Source organism: Callithrix jacchus, chromosome 4 (assembly GCF_049354715.1).
Source record: "Callithrix jacchus isolate 240 chromosome 4, calJac240_pri, whole genome shotgun sequence".
Lineage (NCBI taxonomy): Eukaryota > Metazoa > Chordata > Mammalia > Primates > Cebidae > Callithrix > Callithrix jacchus.
This window is the reverse complement of record NC_133505.1, coordinates 157013755-157036691: the sequence shown is the minus strand read 5'-3', so window position 1 is coordinate 157036691 and position 22937 is coordinate 157013755. Positions and strand designations below refer to the sequence as shown.

The window sequence follows — 22937 nt, the reverse complement described above, 5'->3', positions numbered from 1 at the left end:
CCATCTTACAGATGAAGTAGCTGAAACTCAGGGAATTATTTGCCCACAGTCATACAGCAAGAGCTGAAGCTGACACTTGTCAATCTATACTATTCTGTCTCAAATATAATAATAGCTAACATCCAGTGAGTACACCCTATCCACCAGACACTATGCTAAATGCTTTACTGCATGGAACATCTCAGTCAATTCTTTTTTCTTTGTTTTTTGAGATGGAGTCTCACTCTGTCACCTAGGCTGGAGTGCAGTGAGATGACCTCAGCTCACTGCAACCCCCACATCCCACGTTTAAGCTATTCTCATGCCTCAGCCTTCTGAGTAGCTGGGATTACAGGCACACACCACCACTCCTGGCTATTTTTTGTGTTTTTAGTAGAGATGGCAAGTCATCATGTTAGCCAGGCTGGTCTCAAACTCCTGACCTCAGGTGATCTATCCACCTTGGCCTCCCAAAGTGCTGGAATTACAAGCCTGAGCCATCATGCCTGGCCCATCTCAGTTACATTTTTACAACATCCCTTCAGTTACCTGTTCCCCCAATACACATCTCACAAATGAGAAAACCAAAGAACAGAGAGTCTAAGGAACTTCCCTCCGGTCACACGGTTGGTAATGTGGCACAGCTGGGACTCGAACCCCTGTCCTTCTCACTCATTCTATCCATGGATATTATTCTTCAGTTTTGTCACAGCAGTACTTGAAAAAAAAAGTTATCTCATGTTACCTATATAAGAGAGCCAACGTGGATATTATCCATTTTTTTTTAACAGTCCATGAACCGATGGTAGAGATTTAACATGAGACAGGTGTTTGGGGATTCAGATTGATTCTAATGAAGGGCAAGTCTGCAGAGTTAGTTTCCATTTAAAAAGATGGGCCAACGTGGAAAAATCTAGACACTTGTCTGGACTCTCTACACCTGGGCTCTCTGTTACCCTTGCTATATAGATAAAGGCTTCATGGCCAATGTTCTTTCCTTCCTTCCTTCCTTCCTTCCTTCCTTCCTTCCTTCCTTCCTTCCTTCCTTCCTTCCTTCCTTCCTTCCTTCCCTCCCTCCCTCCCTCCCTCCCTCCTTCCTTCCTTCCTTGCTTCCTTCTTTCCTTGCTTCCTTCTTTCCTTCCTTCTCTCTTTCTCTCCTCTCCTTTCTTCCTCTCTTTTCTTTCTTTCTGTTGGTGTCTCACTCTGTCACCTGGGCTGGAGTGCAGTGGTGCAATTATAGCTCACTGCAGCCTTGAACCTTTGGGCTCAGGCAGTCCTCCTGCCTCAGCCTCCTCAATCCTCCTGCCTAGCACCGCCATACCTGGCAAATTTTTATTTTGTGTACAGACAGGGTCTTGCTATGTTGTCCCAGCTGGCATTGAACTCCTGCGCTCAAATAGTGCCCCCAACATGGCCTCCCAAAGTGCCAGGACTATGGGTGTGAGCCACCATGCTTGGAGGTCACAGTATCCTTCCTCCCTGGGTTTCCTCAGTGCCTTCCCAGGTTGGCTCTAATCTCAGGACAGTCAGATACCACAGGCCTCCCTTCCTCCCAAAAGGAAATTCATTATAAGGTATTTTAGGAAGTAGAACAGAGCTTTGAAAAGCACTTCCCTATTCATAGTGACAGGGAGAGTATAGAAAGGAAACAAGAGCAGCTCTCAGACTTTCCCTAGAGAGCTCCCTTCACCTCCAGCATCCACGTATGGAGCCGGTCATCCAAGAGCTACACAGATCCTGTTTATTTCCTCCTCTGCAGATGAAGAAATCAGTCCCCTGTGAGATCTGAACATCTACACCTAGATGTTTCCTTATCTTCTCAACCCAGGTCAGGATAACATTTGAGACAAACCAAATCCATCTCTTCACCTTGATTGTCATTTTCTTTTTCTTTTTTTGAGACGGAATCTCACTCTGTTACCCAGGCTGGAGTGCAGTGGCACAATCTTGGCTCACTGCAACCTCTGCCTCCCAGGTTCAAGAAATTCTCCTGCCTCAGCCTCCTGGGTAGCTGGGATTACAGGTGTGTGCCACCTCACCCAGCTAATTTTTGTATTTTTAGTAGAGACCAGATTTCACCATGTTGGTCAGGCTTGTATCAAACTCCTGACCTTGTGATCTGCCCAACTTGGCCTCCCAAAGTGCTGGGATTACAGATGTGAGTCACTATGCCCAGCCCTAGATTGTCATTTTCATTTTGAGTAATGAAATAAACAACAGTATAAAGACCCTTGTTACTAATTCTCATGTCAGCATGACAATTGTGATGGCTGGGAATAATTTTATCTTTAATGATTCCAAAAACCAAAGGGAGAAATAAAATAGTTGGAGCTGTGCTTCGGTGGGAGACAAACATCTCTTTGGTTGAGATACTTCACGTCTAGAAATCAATCGTATTGCCTTTACCTGAAGTGAAGAAATTAACTTCAAAGCCTGGCCCTTCATATTATGAGAGGGACACAACCTTCCCTGCTGTGACCCCTTCCTCCCCAGCCATACCCACCATCCCCTGGCAGGGTCCAGCTGATCTTGCTCCTCAGTTGGCCCACACAGCCAGCGGCCACTGTCCCCAGGGGCTTCTGTGACATGCTCCTCTGCCTGCACTTGGGTTTCCCCCATCCTCTTACACAGGCTGAGTTGTGGGAAAGACCTGCAGGACCCCTAGGTCCAGACCTCCTACCACCACTCCCAGATGAGCCTGAGAAAGGCCATGGTAAACCCTGCTGATGTGGTGCCGGCAATTGATGACAGTGTGCAGACGGAGTAGGAGGGCACACAAGGGCAAGGTCCTGCACAAAAGGCCCCACAGAGGCTGCATGGGGCAGGGTGAGGGCCAGCTGTGGCTCCAGGAGACACACACACAAGCCCTCTAGGAGACTGTGGCTATGACACACAGCTGCCTGGGAACAGCACATTCTCATGCAAGGTGAAACATGAACCAATGAGCAGCTGGACAGTATTTATATCCCAGCTGGGGCTAACCACACAGTAACGAGGGAAAACACACGTGCCACAGGGAAGCCCATCTCCCTCGCCTGCCGACACGGCCTCAGGAGATGAGTCTGTCCCGGCCTCTCCTTGGGAGAATCGCTGTGGTTCTGCTGCAGCTCTGATTGGCCCAGACAAAGTGGCTCCTGTCCCACTCCCTGCCTCCCTGACATCTGTCCTGAGTTGAACCCCAGGCCTCACAGGATGCTAAATCAAACTGGTCTCCAAGAAGAACACAAGATTGTGGGGCTTTGGGAACAGCAAGGAGCGGAGGAAGACTGACGCAGAGTTGCTCATGTATTTGCACCCACAGATGTGTATAAAGAACCTTCCTGGGGAGAGAGAGACAGAGAGGGATTGAGAGGGGAAAGAATGGTAGGGCTATCTGTGACCACTGGATCTGCATGGACGCTCGACGGGCCCCAGGCCCAGGGGACACTGTACACATGACCCTTCGCTTGCCTTCTCTGCTGTCATCAGACAGATTCCAGCCTTTGGTCACACCAGCAAGAATGTTCACTTCTTATCTACCAGGATAGTTCCCTTCCCAGTATAAACCTGGCCCCAACACTCACTCTATTAAGTGAGACCCATATATGGCTCTGAAACTATCACTTCAGTTTTTCCCTCTCTTCTCCCCAGGTCCTTTCACAGAAACAACAGGAAAAGCACAGTCTATCTTAGTTTTTTTGGAATTGTCAAGTGCACCCCTGTTTTCAAATGGTCACATGGTACAGGGATGGGCTGTGCCACTTCTGCTGAGAACAGAAACTGGCTAAACTGTACCCAGAGAGCCATTCAGTGTCCTCAGCATCTGCCACAGACCTACCCAGCAAGACACCTGCCTGGAACCAGGGCCGGGCTGACCTGTAGGTATGGGGATTTCCGGTATGGGGAAGGTGGCAAACAGGACGTGGAGTTAGGACACAGGCAGCCAGAAGGCAGAGAGAGACACAAGGAGGCGGGCAGATCACCGGCGGGTGGGATCGGCCCTAAATAACTGGCCTTTCCTAGTGATCTCTCCTCCCTCTTCCTGGAGTGGCCTCATCCGTATAAAACCCATCGCCTTGCCCACAGGGTCTCCCACATGATGAACAGGATTGTCCCGTCTGAAGTCACTCCTTCAGGCCCTCTGCAAAACCCAGACACCTGCAGCAATGGCAGGGCACTGCCCTTACCTGGGCCTCACTCATAATAACAGTGTAAAGAAAACAATCTCCCTTCTGTGAGCCAAAAGGGATCTGTTTGAATGCAGACTGCTTCAAGATGATAACAAAACCCTTCTGGCCCAGGGACACTGATCCACAAATCCACAAAACAGCAGTAGAAAGATGCAGATCACGAACTAGACCAACAGCAGTTCCTTCAGATAAGCTCAGGAAGTTCTCACCCTTATTGCACCCTGAACTTATCTGATATTTCAAGTAAGATAGCAGCAAGATGCTCCTTCTCTGTCCTCTCTTTGCCGCTAAGACATGAAGGGGAAAGTTCAGCCTAATCTGAAAGGCATTGCCTGGAAGCAGGAAACAAGACAAGAGGCAGTTGCCAAGGAAGCCAGACACAGATTGTGCCATGGGCACCCTGCCTCCAACTCGACTTTTAGAAGCAGTTCCCAGCTTGGTAACTCCCGGAAGGCATGGGGACTCCCCGCTGAGAAGAAGACAGGAACCCCTCCAGGGCTGGCCTGTCCCGATAGCCAGTAGGGCTGGCTGCAAGTGCACTCTGGCTCCACTGCAATGCCCCACCTCCCTCACCCTGTGGTGCCCACTAGGGCCCTCCTGCTCACCCCATTATAAGAACAGTCTCTCTCCAAAAGACAGGTAATAATCAAGGAATAACCCCCAAAGAAAGGGAAAATAACACAAGACCCCATCTGCCCGCTGTTCTAGATACCCCCCGATGGAGTTCTGAATTCTCCGTTAGCGGAGACACTTATGACTTAGGTGTGGCCGTTTAGAGATCCTGTTACCAGCAAGAGAGTACAAGATATTCAGGGCCCGCTGAAGAAAATAAGACTGGCCAACCAAACAGTGTTAGAAAACGCCACAGGTATATCACACTTGTGGTTCAAACTGCATTTTCCAAAATAGGCCAGACTGGGGTGTGACATCCAGGTTTCATTTTAACTGGTTCTGCTGAGAAAACACCAGCCTCAAACCTAGCCCAGTTAAGAGCCATGGGTTATGTTACCCAATAACACAGGGTTAGATGCTGTAAAAAAAACTAAGCCTTTGACTAGGGAAATTACCCAAAGCAGCAGCTCTGGCAATTACCCACCATCTGTACCTGGGCTACACGAGGCACCACCTTGCATTTGGAAATGGCCTCACCGGCCCCATGCTCAGGAGTTCATCTTTATTTGTGCTTTTTATTGTTGAAGCAATATTTTACAAAGGAAATTACTAACCAGTCACAAAGAACAGGGAGTTAAATATTTATAAGGACTCACAATATTAACAGACTCCCTTTCCCAAACACACATTCAGCATATAAAAGCTCTGCATCCTTAGTAAATGAACACTGTAATTTCACCAAAAAAAAAGAGGCAACTACTGGGTCCATGTGTGACCTCTGCTGCAGAGATCCCACTGAAGCGAACCCAAGAGACCCAGCTCAGAAGGGGCCCCTTCCAACTCCACCACCTTCTCCACGGCTCTGGGCAAGTTACTGTACCTCTTCCTGCCTGATTCCATCCCTATAATGGGACCAGAAATGGCATCCACCTCACAGGTTTATTAAGAGGATGGAAGGAGTTAACATGGGCAAGCCTTAGAATAGAGCCCAGCCCATAATAAGCACTATGTGAGCCACTATTGTTACTGTTATCTCTGGTTTTATTATTTGGTCAACAGGGATTAAATGTCATAGCAGTATCATATATAATGTTCAAGCCAACTGATCATATGTTTCAAATACAAGAGCAAAAAGAAACATCCTCTTCACTATTTATTATTAAATGATCTTAAAGGAAATTATACTTATTTAAAACACACTGTTGAACACTGAATGCCAGGTTTCCCAGAGGATACACTATAAGCCAATGTTCCTACCCTCTAGGAGCTTACAGTAGAATTGAGAAGACAAAAATGCACACAGGTAAGAAACCATACCATAGGCAACTATGGCACGTGCCCACCAAGATGCCATAGCATTTCTTTTTAATTGATTTATAAATACCAAGAAGTACTGGGTAAGTTAGTAAGTGTTCTCACAAAAAAAACGCTAAGCATGTGAGGTGATGAGTATGCTAATTAGCTTGATTTAATCATGTTGCAACGTATACACATATCAAAGCATCATGCCTGTACACTGCAAGGTTATATAATTATTATTTTTCAGTAATACCTTAATAAATCTGGGGGGATCAGGGGAGGGAGATGTGCTGAGTAAGCAAATTGATTTCAGCCTGAAACGAAAGACCTCATGGAGATGGGACTCAAGTTGGGCTTTGGAGGATGGGCAGGACTGAGAGAAAGGAAGCTTTGAGGATAGGGGATCCTGGGAATGGCGTGAGCAGAACTCTTGAGGCTATCCTGAATTTAAGATGAGAGAGTGGGGTGCCTAAGAGCCTCAGATCTCAGTCTTGGGCTACCATGTCCTGGCTGAATGACTGTGGGTCAGTTCCATAAGCTTCTGCGGGCCTCAATTCCTAGTGCTGGCTGGCATTGGCATTATTCTGAAGAGTAAACAAGATAAAGCATGTAAGGAACACGCAGGGAGAATCAGGCATCACCAGCTATCAAGCAGAGTTAAAAGACTCATCTGTCTGCCAAGAGAACCACCTGTCTGCAGAAGAAGGCTGAAACTGGAAAGCAGTGCAAGATCAAGTTGGAAATTTACAAAGGAGGGCTGTAGGGAGCCCAGACTTCATTCAGGGAGAGATCCAAGCTCCCGAGAAGAGTCATTTTAATGGTGGCCTCTCTGAGCAGCCTACACACGCACAACAAGGTGGGAGAATCTGGGAAAGGGAGTCCAGGAGAGGGTGCCAGAGGCTCCACGTGAGTGGGAAAGGCTGGGTGTGGACACTCATCATAGGGATGGAAAAAAAGAGTGAGGATAAGAGACCAGATTAGGTGGCACCAAGTGTGGGAGAAAATGAGAGAAGCTAAAAACGCACTCCGCTCATGCAATGTGGTTTCCTGGATGAGGTGCTAGAAGAGACAGGGCATTTTGGAAAAACTGGGGAGATCTCAATAAAGATTGTCATTAGCTACCTTGTACCATTGCTCATTTCTTAGTTTAGAGAAATGCACAAGCTTATATAAAATGTCAACATTGGAGGAAGCTGGGTGAAGGGTACATGGGAAAAACTCTCTGCTTTCTTTGCATCAAAATTACTTCAAAACACACACAAAAAACTCCATGTCTACTTGGGTGACTCGTCACATCATTAATGAAGAGGGAGGCCAGGCAAGCAGCAGTTTGGAGGTAGATGGGGAGCTGACTGAGCAGCTCAGAAGGCAGCATGGCTGATGGGAAGACCAAGGCCATGCTCACACCTTGACTGCAAGAGCAACCTTGTAACCCATATCCAGCCATGTGAGGCCTCTGGATGCATCCGGTCTCCTGGGGAAGAGAAGCCATCTCCTGTTACCATGCTCACTCTTTGTCCCCAGTCAGTCTCCCCATGCCAGTTACAGCACCCCTTAAACCCCCTGCTTCCGGTTTTAGTAACTCTGCCCACCAGGAGAGGTGTCAGATGTCAGTTCCAAAGAACTTTATTTTTAGGCTAAAAAGCTTCTATTCTGCAGCCCAAGATAAACCAAGACTTCATAAGAAAAGACAAAATATGCCCAACATCAGCTCTCAGTATCCAAATGATGAACTGACTAAGTCACACACCTAGTGATGCTCAGAGCTGAGGTTGTACACTCAGCTGTACCTTGCTCTCTAACTACCCTTCTCCCCACCTGCACCACAGAGCCTCACATGGTAGGCCAGGAATGCTCTGGTGTGTTAATAAACACACATAAAAGCGCAGCTTTACAAAAGAGCATCACCTTGTCATAAAAGCACCAACACTGGGGGTTACAGAGATCTTCTAGAAAACTGTCTAGTCTCCCTGGCCTAGGGAATGAATCTAATATTTCCCATCTATAGTGACTTTAACCATTAGTTCTAAATGTCAATACCACATAATGAATATAGAGAGTGATTCTCTCTAACCCATCTAATGATGAAGCACCCATCTGCAAAGGGTTACCATCTAGAACTCTTCTTTTTTTTGGATGTTAATAGCAGCTTTAATAATAATCGACAAAACTTGGAAACAACCTAGATGTCTTTCATTATGCAAATGGACACATTTTATAGACAGGTGATGAATCCATAGAATATATTCTTCAGCAAAGAACAGGAGAGATTCTGAATGCTGCTAAACATTTGTTGATTTTATTTAATGACATGGTTCTGTGATCTTTAAATTCATCCCTACTTAAATAAAATAGGTCTTGTGCTAATTATGAAATCAGAAATCATGCTGTTTGCATGAGAATAAAACTAGAGAGGAACAAGAGAAGGAGATGAAATTCCCGTCCCAGTTTGCAGCCTGAAGAAAATCCCTTAACTTTCAAATGTGTGCGTCAATCACGGATTCTGTGCGGAGACATGAGAAATCTGAGCAGCGGTAGCCCTGGAAGATCCTTTTACCATGCTGTAGATGGAATCAGCGCGTCAGGCAGAGCAGTCAGGACAGAAGATCTCTCAGGTCTCTTTCAACTGTGAGCTTCTGGGATTCTCCTTATAATAGAGTTTAGACTGATGTTATGCTCAAACAAAATTACAGAGAATCCTTCAACTATAACATACCAGGTATGTACAATGCTATGCTAGATGGAGCTGGTTTGTATCAGCTCACTGGAGACCACTGTTAAATTTTCAGGAATTTTACAAGCCAGCTGTCAAACACAATAATGAGAGACGTTTCAGGTCAGTGGAACTCCTCTGTAACACTACCATGGTGGATATATGTCATTCCACATTTGTCCAAACCCATAGAATGTACAACACCATGAGTGGACCCTCATGTAAACTATGCACTTTGGGTGATAATGGTGTGTCAACATAGGTTCACCGATTGTGACAAATGCACTGCCCCATGGGGGTCACGCCAGGGAAGTTGGTGGGGAGGCTGTATTGGGGGACTGGGTAGAGAGTACACAGGAAAGGCTCCTTCCTCTCGATTTTCCTGTGAATTTAAAACTGCTCTAAAAAACAGATTTAAAAAATTTTTAGATGTATTTTGAAAAGCAACATGTTAAACAAAAGTTAACTTTAAAAAAATAATAAGACTGGTCAGGCACAGTGGCTCATGCATGTAATCCCAGCACTTTGGGAGGCCAAGGCTGGCAGATCATGAGGTAAGGAGTTTGAGACCAGCCTGACCAACATAGCGAAACCCCATCTCTACCAAAAATACAAAAATTAGCTGGGCGTGGTGGCAGGCACCTGCAGTCCCAGCTACTTGGGAAGCTGAGGCAGGAGAATCACTTGAACCTGGGAGACAGAGCTTGCAGTGAGCTGAGATAGGGCCACTACACTCCAGCCTAGGCAACCAAGTGAGACTCCATCTCAAATAATAATAATAATAATACTATATCACTTCACTGCCTAAAAGCTATCATACTTGGAATCAAAATCCAAATTTCTCACCATCAAAAAAAAAAAAGTCGTACTGTTTCTTACAAGGCTCTGTCTGTTTCTCTAACCTCATCACCTATCACTCCTCTCTCATTTCACTAGAATGTAAAACCCGCAAGGAAGGGAAGTGACTCGTGTCTCTTTTGTCTACTTCCATATGACAGGTGGTTAAAAGGTAACTAACACATGACAAAAGTGTAATGAACATGCGTTGAATTCAGTTCTCATCACCCATATTTTCTTATTCTTTCTTGTGTGGCAGATTGTATTTTCCAAAACTGGCTTCAACAATATTTCTCATTCCACTTCCCTTCCTCACAAGGTGATCTCCCTTGATGTTTCTCCCATCAAAAGGTAAAATCTGTATTCCTTTTCCCTGAAGTCTTGTTAGAACAGTGACTAGAGGCTGGGCACAGTGGCTCACGCCTCTAGCCCAGCACTGTGGGAGGCCAAGGCGAGCAGATCATAAGGTCAGGAGTTTGAGACCAGCCTGACCAACATGGCAAAACTATTTCTCTACTAAAAATACAAAAATTAGTCAGGCATGGTGGTGGCCACCTGTAATCCCAGCTACTCAGGATGCTGAGGCAGGAGAATCGCTTAAATCCAGGAGGCAGAGGTTGCAGTGAGCTGAGATTGCACCACTGCACTCCAACCTCCATCTCAAAAAAAAAAAAGAAAATTGTGACTACAACAGAAGCAATACTATGTGACCTCCAAGGCAAAATCATTAAAGGCAATACAACTTCTTTCTCATTATATTCAGAGCCCAGTCCCCATACAGCAAGGAAACCGAAATAGCACACGGAAACGCCTGTATGCCGAAGAGCTGACACAATGGCCCTGGCCCCAACAGTTTCCTAAACGCGTGAGTGAGTCATGTTGAAAATACATACTCAGGCCCTAAGTTTGCCACATCAATTAGTTCCCCCTGAGACAGAGATGAGTCACCCCCAACAAATGAGGCACAAATCAGATTTGCAAACAAAATAAATGATAGTCATTTCTTAAGCCACTAGGATGTTGGGGAGCTTGCTGCATGGTTTTGGTTAGTGATAAATGCTTCATTCTACTTTCAGATCCTTTCTGCTCTGGCGTTTTCATACTCAATTTCGTCATGACAACTGAATCAGTCACCATTAAATTATTATTCAGGAACTCCATGCAGAAAACTCATCTCCCTGGTCAAAATTTGTCATAGGATCACCTCTAACTATAATGGAAGGCTACATATTTTTAAGAAGTATGAAGTGTCATATTAATAATTTTATATTGAAGCCAGGCATGGTGGTTTACGCCTGTAATCCCAGCACTTTGGGAGGCAGAGATGGGTGGATTGCCCGAGCTCAGGAGTTTGAGACCACCCTGGGCAACATGACAAAACCCCATCTCTGCTAAAATATAAAATATTAGCCAGGCATGGTGGTGTGTGTCTATAGCCCCAGCTACTCTGGAGGCTAAGGCAGGAGGATCACTTGAGTCTGGGAGGCAGAGGTTGCAGTGAGCCGAGATTGCACCATCACACTCCAGCTTGGGCTACAGTGAGACTCTGTCTCAAAAAAACAGAAATAGATAGTAATAATAATTTTATATTGATATGTTAAAATAATATTTTATATATTGAGTTAAATATGTTACTAAAATTTTTAATTGAATTATATAATAGTATAAGAAAAGTAATTATATAATAAAGTTGTAAATACTCAAAACATCACTTTCTAATTACTTGATGCCATTTTCCTATTCTTATGCTCTTAAGTTTACTTCCAGCTCCTGCATCTGTGTGGAGGAAGTACTTGTCCCTGCTCTTCCCCAGGAACTTCACAGTGCTCACCTGAAATCAACCATGGCGAAGACTTACACCAAGGAAATTGGGCTGCTGTCAATCAAGGTTTTTTTTTTCTCTCATAAGAACCAGTTGTTAAACTTTCACCAGCAACTGACTGCATATATGTGAACCTCGAAGATAAAAAATAAAAAAACACAATAGGACACTGTATTGTGTTAGGGAGGAGAAGGAGTGAGGGAGAGGAAAATAAAAGGGGAAGTGAAAAGAGAAAGGGAGACAGCAAGGTGGGGAAGGAGGAGGGGGAAAGGAGAGTTGGGAGGGAAGGGGCAGGAGAAAGGGTGAGAGAAAGCAAGTGGGAGAAGAAGAGGGGAGGAGAGAAGGGAGATATGGAGAGCAGGGGGGGATTGTTTTATGTAGTTAGTATCCCAAGAAAAACAAGGGTTCTATATAGGTAATTTCAGATAACTAGTATTCAACTCTGTCTGCAGATCTCTCTAAAGGGATTCCTCATGTGCCTGCCTCTGGGGTCTGAATGGCTCAGGTCCCTCCGGTGGCCAGGTGTCCTGTGGCACTGCCTCTCGGGACATGCTCCAGACTGCAGACAGGCTCAGAGCTCTCTCTGTCTTATGCAGTGTGTAAGACGGCTCTGGTCTTCTGAGCTTTTTATAGATGCTCTGTCTCCTCCCTTACTGTCAGGCTGGCAGCTGTCACTTCTAGATGTTCTCCCCGGACCTAGCAGCCTAGTTTGTTGCTTCTAAATCCAGTGAACTAAGAAGGCAGAAAACCAAACATTTCAGAAATGTGGCTAATGTAAGAGCACACACACTCTACGTGAAAGCCCAAGGACCTCCGTAATGAATCAAGAACACAGCCCCAGAATCTCTCTTCAGGGTCTCAGAACTACTCTTTCTACTCTTTCTGCTTTCTTTCCTTCCTTCCTTCTTTCTTTCCCTTTCTTTTCTCTCTTTTTTTTTTTTTTTCTGAGACAGAGTCTTGCTCTGTCACCCAGACTGAAGTGCAATGGCACAAACTCAGCTCACTGCAACATCCGCCTCCCAGGTCCAAAGTAGCTGGGATTCCTGAGTAGCCTCAGTTTCCTGAGTAGCTGGGATTACAGGTGCCCACCAACAGGCCCAACTAATTTTTTTGTATTTTTAGCAGAGATGGGGTTTTGCCATGTTGGCCCGGCTGGTCTCAAACTCCTGATCTCAAGTGATCCACCTGCCTCAGCCTCCCAAAGTGCTGGGATTGCAGGTATGAGCCACTGTGCCCAGCCTCTTTCTGCTTTCCTTTAGGCTCCTTCGCTTGGTTCCAAATGACTGGAGTTACAAAATTCATGACTTCAAGATTGGTGAGGTTTCACTAAATATATAAAATATCCAACTGAAACAAGCTGAAAAGTAAGGAAAATGGAGATGACATTAACTGAATAAGAAAGAGAATCACAGTCCCATCACAGAAGTAACATTCACAAGCACCAGCCACACTGTTCCCTTAGCAATCTGCTTCCTCCTCCTGAAGCGGGCCAGCTGTGAGGTTGCCTCTCCCAGTGGCCTCAGAAGGCTTCGGAGCAGCTCAAACTGCAACCACCAGGCATGGGCAGTGGTGGACAGGAAGTGCTGGCAGAGGCAGCCCTGCTGCCCAGAGCTGGCCCCACTTTGGCGATCTGCTCATCCTGTGTCCCTCTTTGTTTACAACCTGAGAGGGAAGAAGGAACAAAGAGGCCCTGGGACATGACCCCAGGCCCTGGTGTCACCAAGCAAGATGGCACCATGGGAGAAGCCTCTAGGGCTCTTTTGTCCCCTAGTAGGCAGTTTCCAAGAAGAACAGCACTTGGTTCGTGGCATGTGAGTGACACATGGTATGTGGCATGTGGCCCCCTCACTATGCCATCTGGTGTGCTGGCTCTGACTGGCACATCCAGAGTCCACACCAACCTCCTAAAAATTCATTCTTCTATTTTTCTAAACTTGGTCTTTGGTCGGGCACTAAATTTTGAAAATGAGAAAAGAACTTAACTGCTCACTGAAATCACTGTGTGAAATACTGCACTTTAAATGTATTTACATCTCTTTTTCTTCGTAGGGTTTTGTTTGTTTTAAGATAGTCTGATAGCAACATAAAAGCTCTAATGCTCAGGCCTGTTGCCTATTTACCCAGGCTGTCACAAAAATTTTAAATAACTGTATAGAACAATAAAGCTACCCCAGAAACAGAGGAAAATTCTCAACATTACTCTCCTTACACTGAGTGTTTAACTTGTACAGAAAGAAACAACCAATGTTCTAAATCTAAAAATAGAAACTCTGGAACTAATCCTATTATTTTAGTTCTACTTTGTGCCTGCCACATAGTAGGCTCATAAAAAATATTTATTGCGTCACTGGCTGGATGGTTAAATAGATACAGTACTGCCAACTGGACAATCTGAAGTCAACCAGCCTTCCCCAAGGACTTAAGCCTGCAGAACTGGTCCAGAAACATATTTGGGCCTAGAGAAGAAATATAATTAACTAGGCAAGTCAAGTCTTCTCTAACATGAAATCTGAGTATCTTTTCTTGGAGTGGGAGCCCAGGGATTTTAAAACTCTTGCCTAAAGGCAAGTTTAGACCTGTCCACAACCAGCTGATATTTATTGAATATTTACAGCACAGGGGCCACTGCCAGGAAATGCAGATGGAGTATAGTGAGCACAACAGAAAGGCTCCACCTAATACTAGAACATACTCACTAGAATCTATGTGGAGCCACACATACAAGGTCTCCTGTTTTAGTCAGTTTGGGCTGCTTTCACGGAATACCACAGACTGGTGGTTTAAACAGCAGGAATATATTTCTCACAGTTCTGGAAGCTGGGAAGTTCAAGATCAAGGTGCCACATATCCCATGTCTGGTGAGAGCTGGCTTCCTGGTTTGCAGATGGCTAACTTGACAATGTGTTCTCTCATGATGGAGAGCAGAGAAAGAGAGCTCTCTTCTGACTTTTACAAGGGGACTAATCCCATTCATGAGTGCTCCACCCTCAGGACGTAATCACCTCGGAAAGTCCCCTCTCCCAATATACTCTTATATTGGGGCTTAGAATTCCAACATAGAAATTTTAGGGGGATATAAACATTCAGTCTATGGTATCCCCTGATTTGTAACTACAGTGCAGTGAGAAAGGATGATCTTTACATGAATGGCTGGGTCAACTGGATGTTCAAGTAGAAAAAAATGAATTTTTTTTTCCAAATTCAGGTCAGACGGGTAATGTGCCAATGTAGGAACAAGGTTCAAGGGTGACACATCTCACACATGTGCGTGAGCACCCAATCATCATGCCCATGAACTACAAAAGGTTCATGAATCCTAATCTCTACATTATACCACTCATAAAAATGAATTTCAGATGGATTACAGATCTATAAATAACAGGTAAAATAATGAGGCATCAAAAAGATAAAATAGAAAAACATTTTCATGACCTTGGAGCAGACAAGGATTTCTTAAACAGGTTGAAAATGTATAAACCATAAAGGAAAAAGCTGACAAATTGGAAAATATTAAGATTAAAAACTTCTGTGCATCAAGAGCAACCATTCACAGAGTGAAAAAGGCAATTTACAAAGTGGGACACATATTTCTGACAAAGGACTCAGATCTAGCCTCTACAGAGATCAATGTCCGGGATATACAAAAGACAACCCAAACCCAAAGTTGTTGTTTTTCTCTTTGAAATGAACAAAAGAATTGAACAAGCACTTCACAAAGAGGATACCCAGAGGCCAATAAACACATGAAAAGGGGCTGGACTTGAAGTCACTGGGTAAATGTAAATTTGAACCATAATGCAACAGCACTATCTACATAACAGACGGTTAAATGAAAAAGTCAGAAAATAGCAAGTATAGGTCAGGATGTGAAACAATCAGAATATAGCATGGCGGGCATTCAGATTGGTGCTAAGAAATCATCTGAGAGAACTTAGCAATGTTGAATATATACATACTCTACAAGCCAGCAATTTTGCCACTCCGTATGTAAACAACAGAAATCCAGACACAGGTTCACCAAAAGACATATACAATAATATTCACAGAAGCTCAATTCAGAATAGTTCAAAACTGAAATCAAAAGTGGAATCAATGAAAAACAACTGTGGTATAGCATACATGGAGTACTGTGTGGCAACTGAAATGATCAGACCTTAAATGACATGTAACAATGTGGGTGTATCTCACACATCTAACGTTGAACAACAACAAACAAACAGAACAGACATAAAAGCTTTTAAGAAGACAAAATTAATCCTATGACCTTGGAGGGAGAGCAGGGGGCTAATAATGGGACAAGCACACATGAGGGACCTCTGCAATCCGTTTCCTGATCTGGAAGGTGGGTAGCTTCAATTTGACAAAATCCATCTACTGTGCACTTGCCCTTGGGTTTATAGATGCTGCATGATATACTATAATAAAAAGTTTTTGGGTTTTGTTGTTGTTGTTTTGAGATGGTTCTGTCACCCAGACTGGAGTGCAGTGGCTCATTGCAACCTCTACCTCCCAGGGTTCGAGTGATTCTCCTGCCTTAGCCTCCTGAGTAGCTGGGATTCAGGCACACACCATCATGCCCAGCAAATTTTTTATTTTTAGTAGAGATGGGGTTTCACCATGTAGACCAGCCTGGTCTCAATCTCCTGACCTTGTGATCCACCCGCCTCGGCCTCCTAAAGTACTGGCATTACAGGCGTGGGCCACCACACCCAGCCTACAATACCAAGTTTTTAAGAAAATTCTCTCATTCATGTCTTTACCTCACAGTTATTTCTGTTCCTGGTCCCTTGGCCATGCCAAGATTCATCCTTCCTGAGGGGGTTTGAATTAACGGAGCCCAGTATAGTCCCCCAGGGCTCTGCACAGCTGGTGCCATCTCTCATCACACAGGCCCAGATTCACATGCAATGAACTTCCTCAGAGAAGCCCTTCCTGGCCCCACCAACCTGGCCACAGTCTCTCGCTCATTACCCTGTTAGTTTTATGTTTTTCCTAGCACTTCTTGTGAGCTGAAGCCATTCTGATTTATTCATTTGCATTTGTTTTTAGGAGCACAGGGACTCTTTTGCAGTTGTATCCCAAGCACCTGTGTCCCTAGCACCTAAAAATGTATCCGGCATTTTGACCTCATTAATTTCAAAGTTATATCCAAAGAAAAGTCCGCCTACAAGTGTTTACACCAGGCTTTCTCATAATCATCAAAAACCGAAGCAACCAAGTTGTCCTTCAAGAGCCAAATGGATGAACTGTGGCACATTTATACAATGCTATCTTACTCCACCATCAAAAGAATTGAGCTATCAAGTCACGAAAAACCACAGAAGAATCTCAAATGTACATCGTGTAGTGAAAGAAGTTAGTCTGAAAATGCTGTATACTGTATGGTTCCAATTATATGACATACTGGAAAAGGCGAAGCTATAGCACTGGGAAAGAGATCAGTGGTTCAGGAAGAAATGGAGGGGGTTGGTGTGGCCTGGTGGCTCATGCCTGTAATCCCAACACTTTGGGAGGCCAAGGTAGGTGGATCACCTGAAGTCAGGAGTTCGAGACCAACCTGGTCAACATGGTGAAAACCCATTTCTACTAAAAATACAAAAATCAGCAGGGCATCGTGGTGCATGCCCATAGTCCCAATATCGCACCACTGCACTCCAGCATGGAAGACAGAGTGAAATCCATCTCAAAAAAAAAAAAAAAGAAAAAAGAAATTGAGGAGGTTACATGGGTAAAGTACAGGAGATATTTTAGGGGGTACAACTGTTCTGGATGATACTGTAAGGGTGGATACATGACACTACGCATTTGTCAAAATCCATAGGACTGACTGCACAAAGAACAAATCCCAATGTATGCAAATTTTAAAAATCACTTAGGAGATTGGGGGATCCCAGGGCGGAATGCAGAATGTGACAGAACAATCTATCTATATTATAAATATATGCAACAATCTCAATGAAGGGGATAAGAGAAAAGGCTGCTGACCTAAGTAACCAGAAAAGTAGAGTCTGTTAAAACCAAATGCAAAAGGAGTGCATGTAAGTGCCGTATTCTAGCTGATAAAGTTGTTTCCTACAGGGTTTGAGTTAACAATTCTGATATTGTTGTACATGTATACTACAACTGAACAATTAAGGGAACGGATGGTGGGAACCACGGGTTTGTCTCTGTTGGAGTAGGAGTTTAAAGACAGGCAAAGAAGGGAGGTGAGCACGACCCACGTGGTAATGGACGAGAATCGAAGACATCAAACGAGCTGATGTTTAGCTTGATATAGATTCTGATGGTTACATATGAATATATTTGTAGATATGTATATATACACAAATTAGAATTCACACCTATATTTTCTTGCTGTCACATGAGAGATCTTAGAAACAATGACATTTCAGTAGCAACAAATACACCTGGCTTCCCTTATCTTGGTTTCTTTTTTTTAATTATTTTTTTGAAGTGGAGTTTTGCTCTGTCACCTAGACTGGAAAGGAATGGCATGATCTTGGCTCACTGCAACCTCCACCTCACGGGTTCAAGTGATTCTCCTGTCTCAGCCTCCTGAGTAGCTGGGATTGCAGACACACGCCACCATGCCTGGCTAATTTTTATATTTTTAGTAGAGACAAGGTTTTGCCATGTTCGCCAGGTTGGTCTCAAACTCCTGACCTCAGATGATCCACCTGCCTTGGCCTCCTAAAGTGCTGGGATCACAGGCATGAGCCACCATGCCTGATGATACCTTGGTTTCTAATACCATTTTCTAATAAAAGGTGCCAGGGATCCTTGGAGAAATAATGGCAGGCTCTGAACCTGGGGCAGGAAACATACAAGATGAGTCTAGAGTATTTTGCAGTGCTAGAAAGTAAAGCAGTATTTAAATACACACACACACACACACACACACACACACAATCATAGAAGTATGTGGAACACAGGAACCATCGAAACAGCTCCCAGTAGCCAAAGCTGCAATAATATGGGCCGTAAAATAAAGTAATGTTGAATTATAACACAAAGCACACAATAAATATCCATGATCCCTACTGACATAAAGCATTGACTAAATAAACAAACGAGGAAGAAGAGACAAATCTCCCATGCAAAATAATTCCATGTAAATTATGTAGCTACATGAAGAGGTGGAATATAACTTCCCATTCCTTAAGAATGAGCTACACATAGTGATTTTCTTCCAAAGAATGCAGTGTGGAAAGGGAGGGCATAGCTATGCAGTGGAGAAACCTGACAGACACTATCTCAGCCAGGTGGTCAAGGTGAGTATCAACGGTAATAAGCCATGTTGACGGGATGCACCTCGACAGAATATGATAAAAGTGTTTCTTTACCTTTTGGGTCTTCCTCCTTCAAACCCATAAACCCAGTCTAATCCTGAGAAAAGCATCAGACAAATGCCATTTGAGGGACATTCTGCAAGATATCTAAAAATTACTCCACAAAACTGTAAAGGTCATCAGAAACAAAGGTGGTCTGAGAAACTGGCACAGCCAAGAGAATCTAAGGAGACGTGCCAGGTAAATGCAATGTGGTATCCCAGGTGGGACCCTGGAACAGAAAACAGACTCTAAGCAAAAACTAAGGAATCTGATTAAAGTATGGACTTTAGAGAATAATAATATATCAATATTGGTTCATTCACTGTGACAAACTAAGTCTCACATATGTTGCTAACAGGTAAAACCTGTTGCAGAGTATATGGGAACTCTGTGCTGTCTTCACAATTTTTCTGTAAATCTAAAACTACCTAAAACATAAAACTTATTTGTTAAAAAAAAAAACAAAGAATGCTTGGCAGAGGTAGACAAAGGGACTAGTAGGTGGATACTGGAAGGAGGGACAGAAGGACAGCACATTGCCTGATGGAAGGATAATTGATAGAGTGGCTTAGAAAGCTGAGAGCACACAAGACAAAAAACTGGAATTTCGTAACATGGAGGTCATGAGCCTTCTGGATGGAAAAGGACAAGTCTCGCAGCAGTGGCTAAGACGGGCACAGAAGTTGACAAATGGGAACAAAGAACATAGACAATCTCTCTGTCAAATCTGTTTGAAGACAGGAAGAGAAAGAGAGAAAGATTTTTGTGTGTATTTGTGTTCTAATACTTTACTGAGGTGTAATTTACATATCATAAACTGCACAGATCTTCAGTATCCAGTTTATGACTCTTAAAACAAAGGAATGGTTGATGATACAGGAGACGTCAGCCCCTGAGCAGGTGGAAGGAGCTGCGCTCCAGAAGGGAGTTGAAGGGTGATCCAGTCTTCCTTTTTACTTTCCTTCTGTCCTGTGGGTGGTAGCACCATCCTCCCCTTCAGAGACTGTCATTCCTGCCCCCCAGAAATGAAGACATCAAAGGAATCTTCCAAAGTGTTATGTGTCATACCCAAAGTGTTATGGCTGCTTCTTCTGAAAATAGAAAATTTCAGATTTTTCTGAAATGGAAAATAGAAAGAATCTAATATGAAAAAATTTACCGGTTTTTTCCCCTTATTTATAATTTTAAAAAAATTTTTAAGCCTATCTTCCTCAAAAAGAGAAGATGGAAGAAACACCAGTCAAGCTATTCCAAACATTGTAAAGCCCAGTGGCAGGAGAGGGCTTGTGTCCCTTTCTTACCCATGACAATAAAATGGTGGGATACCCAAGCCACCCCTTCTAAAAAACAACTCTGAAGTTCTTTTCTTATAGGAGAAATACATGTGCATTGCACAAAACTGATAAATAAAATAAATTACCCATAATGATACTAAAAAGCACTGCTAATAGTCATCATGTATCATTCAAATCTCTTTTCTAGGTACATATAAAAGATATCCTATGAAAAAAGAAGTTTTACCTAGAATACATGTTATCTATTATTACTTAAATCAAATGTGATAGAGCTTATGTCACAAAAAGGTAATTCTCCTGAAGCAATCCAACAAGATTTTTCATTCTGGTGTGTTGGTTAGATTATTCTATATTCATAAAACCTGATGTGTGGTCAAATTTGCAATCAAGGTAGAAACTCCACCAAAATTATTCCATAATAAAAAAAAATCTCATAAGCCTCTGTTCCCCATTGGTCAGAGAACACACCTTTAATTTGAATACATAGATTAATGAGGCAGAGTTAGTTATAGCAAAAGCATAGTAGATGTTGCTAATAATACTTTCATAAATATTCTGGGCTTGGGGGGTTGGTTTTTCATATTACTAATCCTCAAAATTTCTCTGAAAGGATTAGATCATTTAAAAGTGGAAATTAAGGTTAGCCAAGGATGATGACTGACAATTACTCTTTTTTTTTTTTTTTGCCAATCAGTTTGAGCTTATGAGGTTGCTCAGGTTAGCCTTGAACTGATGACCTCGCCTTCGCGAGTGCCATGACCTCCGGCAGGAGCCACTTTGGACCCCGACAATTACTCTTAATAAAGGCAGGTAGTGGGCAGCCTGCTCATTCTTCTAGGCAGACCAAGCCAGCTCCCCGACCCCAGGAAGATGGGAGGGTCTATCTTAGAAGGCAATGTCTCTGCTGTGGTTTGAGTGTCCCCATCAAAACTCACTGTGGAACCTTAATTCCCAGTGCAGCAATGTCGGGAGGTGGAAACAAACTTTAGAGGCCGGACTTAATGAGAAGAGTTTGCGTCACAGAGACTCCACCCTCTGGGCCTCAGTGTCTTGGTGCAGTTCTCACTGCAGTGAGTGAGTTCTTGCTCTTGTGAGACTAAATTAGTTCTGGAGGCAACAGATTAGTTCTCACCAGGGCAGGTTCTGTTTTCCCCTTCGCATGTATCCACTTCCCCTTTGACCTTTCTTCATGTTATGACATGGCTTGAGACTCTCCCTAGAAGCCCAAAGCCAAACAGATGCAGTGCCATGCTTCTGGGACTCCCCAGCCTCCAGAATCAAGTGCCAAATAAGCTTCTTCTTGATAAATTACCCAGTCTCAGGTATTCTGTTACAGTAACACAAAATGGACTAAGATATCCTCTCAATCAGGGCACAAAGGATGTGAAAAGGACCTGTGAGTGTAACCAGTAGGTATCTCTGAAATGAGACAATGAGGCAAACTATTTCCTACCACCCAGTAAGAAGCCACACTAAGGAGCTTTTCTGTTTGTATTGATTTTGTAAAGTGGGGCTAGAGGTAGGAAGACATTTACAAGCATGGGTTCCTGCAGCAGAAGGCTGAGGTCCACACCCACTCCACCCCTCCTGTGTAGAACACACCCTCTCACATCCTTGGAGTTGTGGTTGTAACGGCTGTCATGAGAACTTCATTTTACTAAATATTTTATACATTATCTGTGTCTCATTCTTTGCCCCCCTTCAGACTTTATAGTAAGGTGTCAACAGTAAACTAAGTAAGCTAATTCCTCATTTTGTTCTTCTTCAGAGTGATGAGTTAACCTTGCTATCATTCACCACTGAATACAGCCCATCACCTGTGAACCCCCAAAAGAGTTCTTAATCTAAGTCTAACATGGGATGCTCCCAAGATCTAAGGCATGACTGGCAGCTAAATGCTCTGGCATCGCGGGCTAGTTTAAGTGACAGCCTTTCTATTTACCTAAATACAGACGAGTTTTCATCGTCTAAACATCTCCCCATGTAAACTGCCTCTGGTATAAGATTAGTAAATGCTGAACCATCTGGGGTGATGAAGACACGGAATATCTTACCATAACAAAAGGCACTTGTTTAAGCAGAGATAGTACATGTTGTTTTTTTTTAGTTGTAATATTTCTAGGGTGTTTTCATTAAAGCAAGCATAATCATATTTTAGCACCAAATCAATGACTCACTTTCTTTTGACTTGTGAGAGAGCTGCCACACCCCAACACAAACATGAGAAAAAACAGTTGCCTAATTGAATTGTTATATACAGTACTAGCTCATAAGAACCAAACAGAAAAGCCATCGCTGCCAATCTGAAAACTCAACACCTTACCTACCTGGATTGAAACAGATTTGATTCCATTAATATTAGCAGAAATGAATGAAATGCCTATGCCAGTTGTTCTATTGACACACAAATATAAGAGAAAGATTGGCTGCAGAAGCTAAGGACTTGAGCGAAAACATCATTTAGCATAAGCAAACCAAATTATTCAGAGTTTTTTACACTGTATTTAGAAAAAGCATTATGTTACTTCCACCATGTCAATGGTAATATCTGCTGCCTTCAAATATGTAAGATAAAATATATACTCTGTGTCCTTTGGCTTATTTAAAGTGAGTTTTTAACTTTTAAAAGAGATTGAACATGGAGCCAGTTCCATCTAAATGGACAGACCAAGAGCTCAAACACTCCATGACCAACTGCTCATGCAAAGCCGGCCAAGAAAGAAAGAAGCAGCACACTCACTGGGGTGTCTCCGTCAGAGCTAATGGATTTGAATTTTTCTTTTTCTTTTTTTTTTTTTTGAGACAGAGTCTCTCTCTGTCTCCCAGGCTAGAGTGCAATGGCGTGCACTGCACTCTAGCCTGGGAGTGCACTCAGCTCAC

General features: G+C 43.5%; 1 protein-coding gene and 1 non-coding gene across 2 annotated transcripts in view; both read right to left on the bottom strand.

Annotated features, from left to right (window-relative positions):
- PPP1R14C (protein phosphatase 1 regulatory inhibitor subunit 14C) overlaps nt 1–22937 on the bottom strand; it is a 104401-nt gene that overhangs the window by 68888 nt on the left and 12576 nt on the right. The window lies entirely within an intron of this gene.
- LOC118153383 (small nucleolar RNA U13) lies at nt 14636–14739 on the bottom strand. The gene has a single exon (XR_004742621.1). It is a non-coding gene; the product is annotated as a small nucleolar RNA U13 (small nucleolar RNA).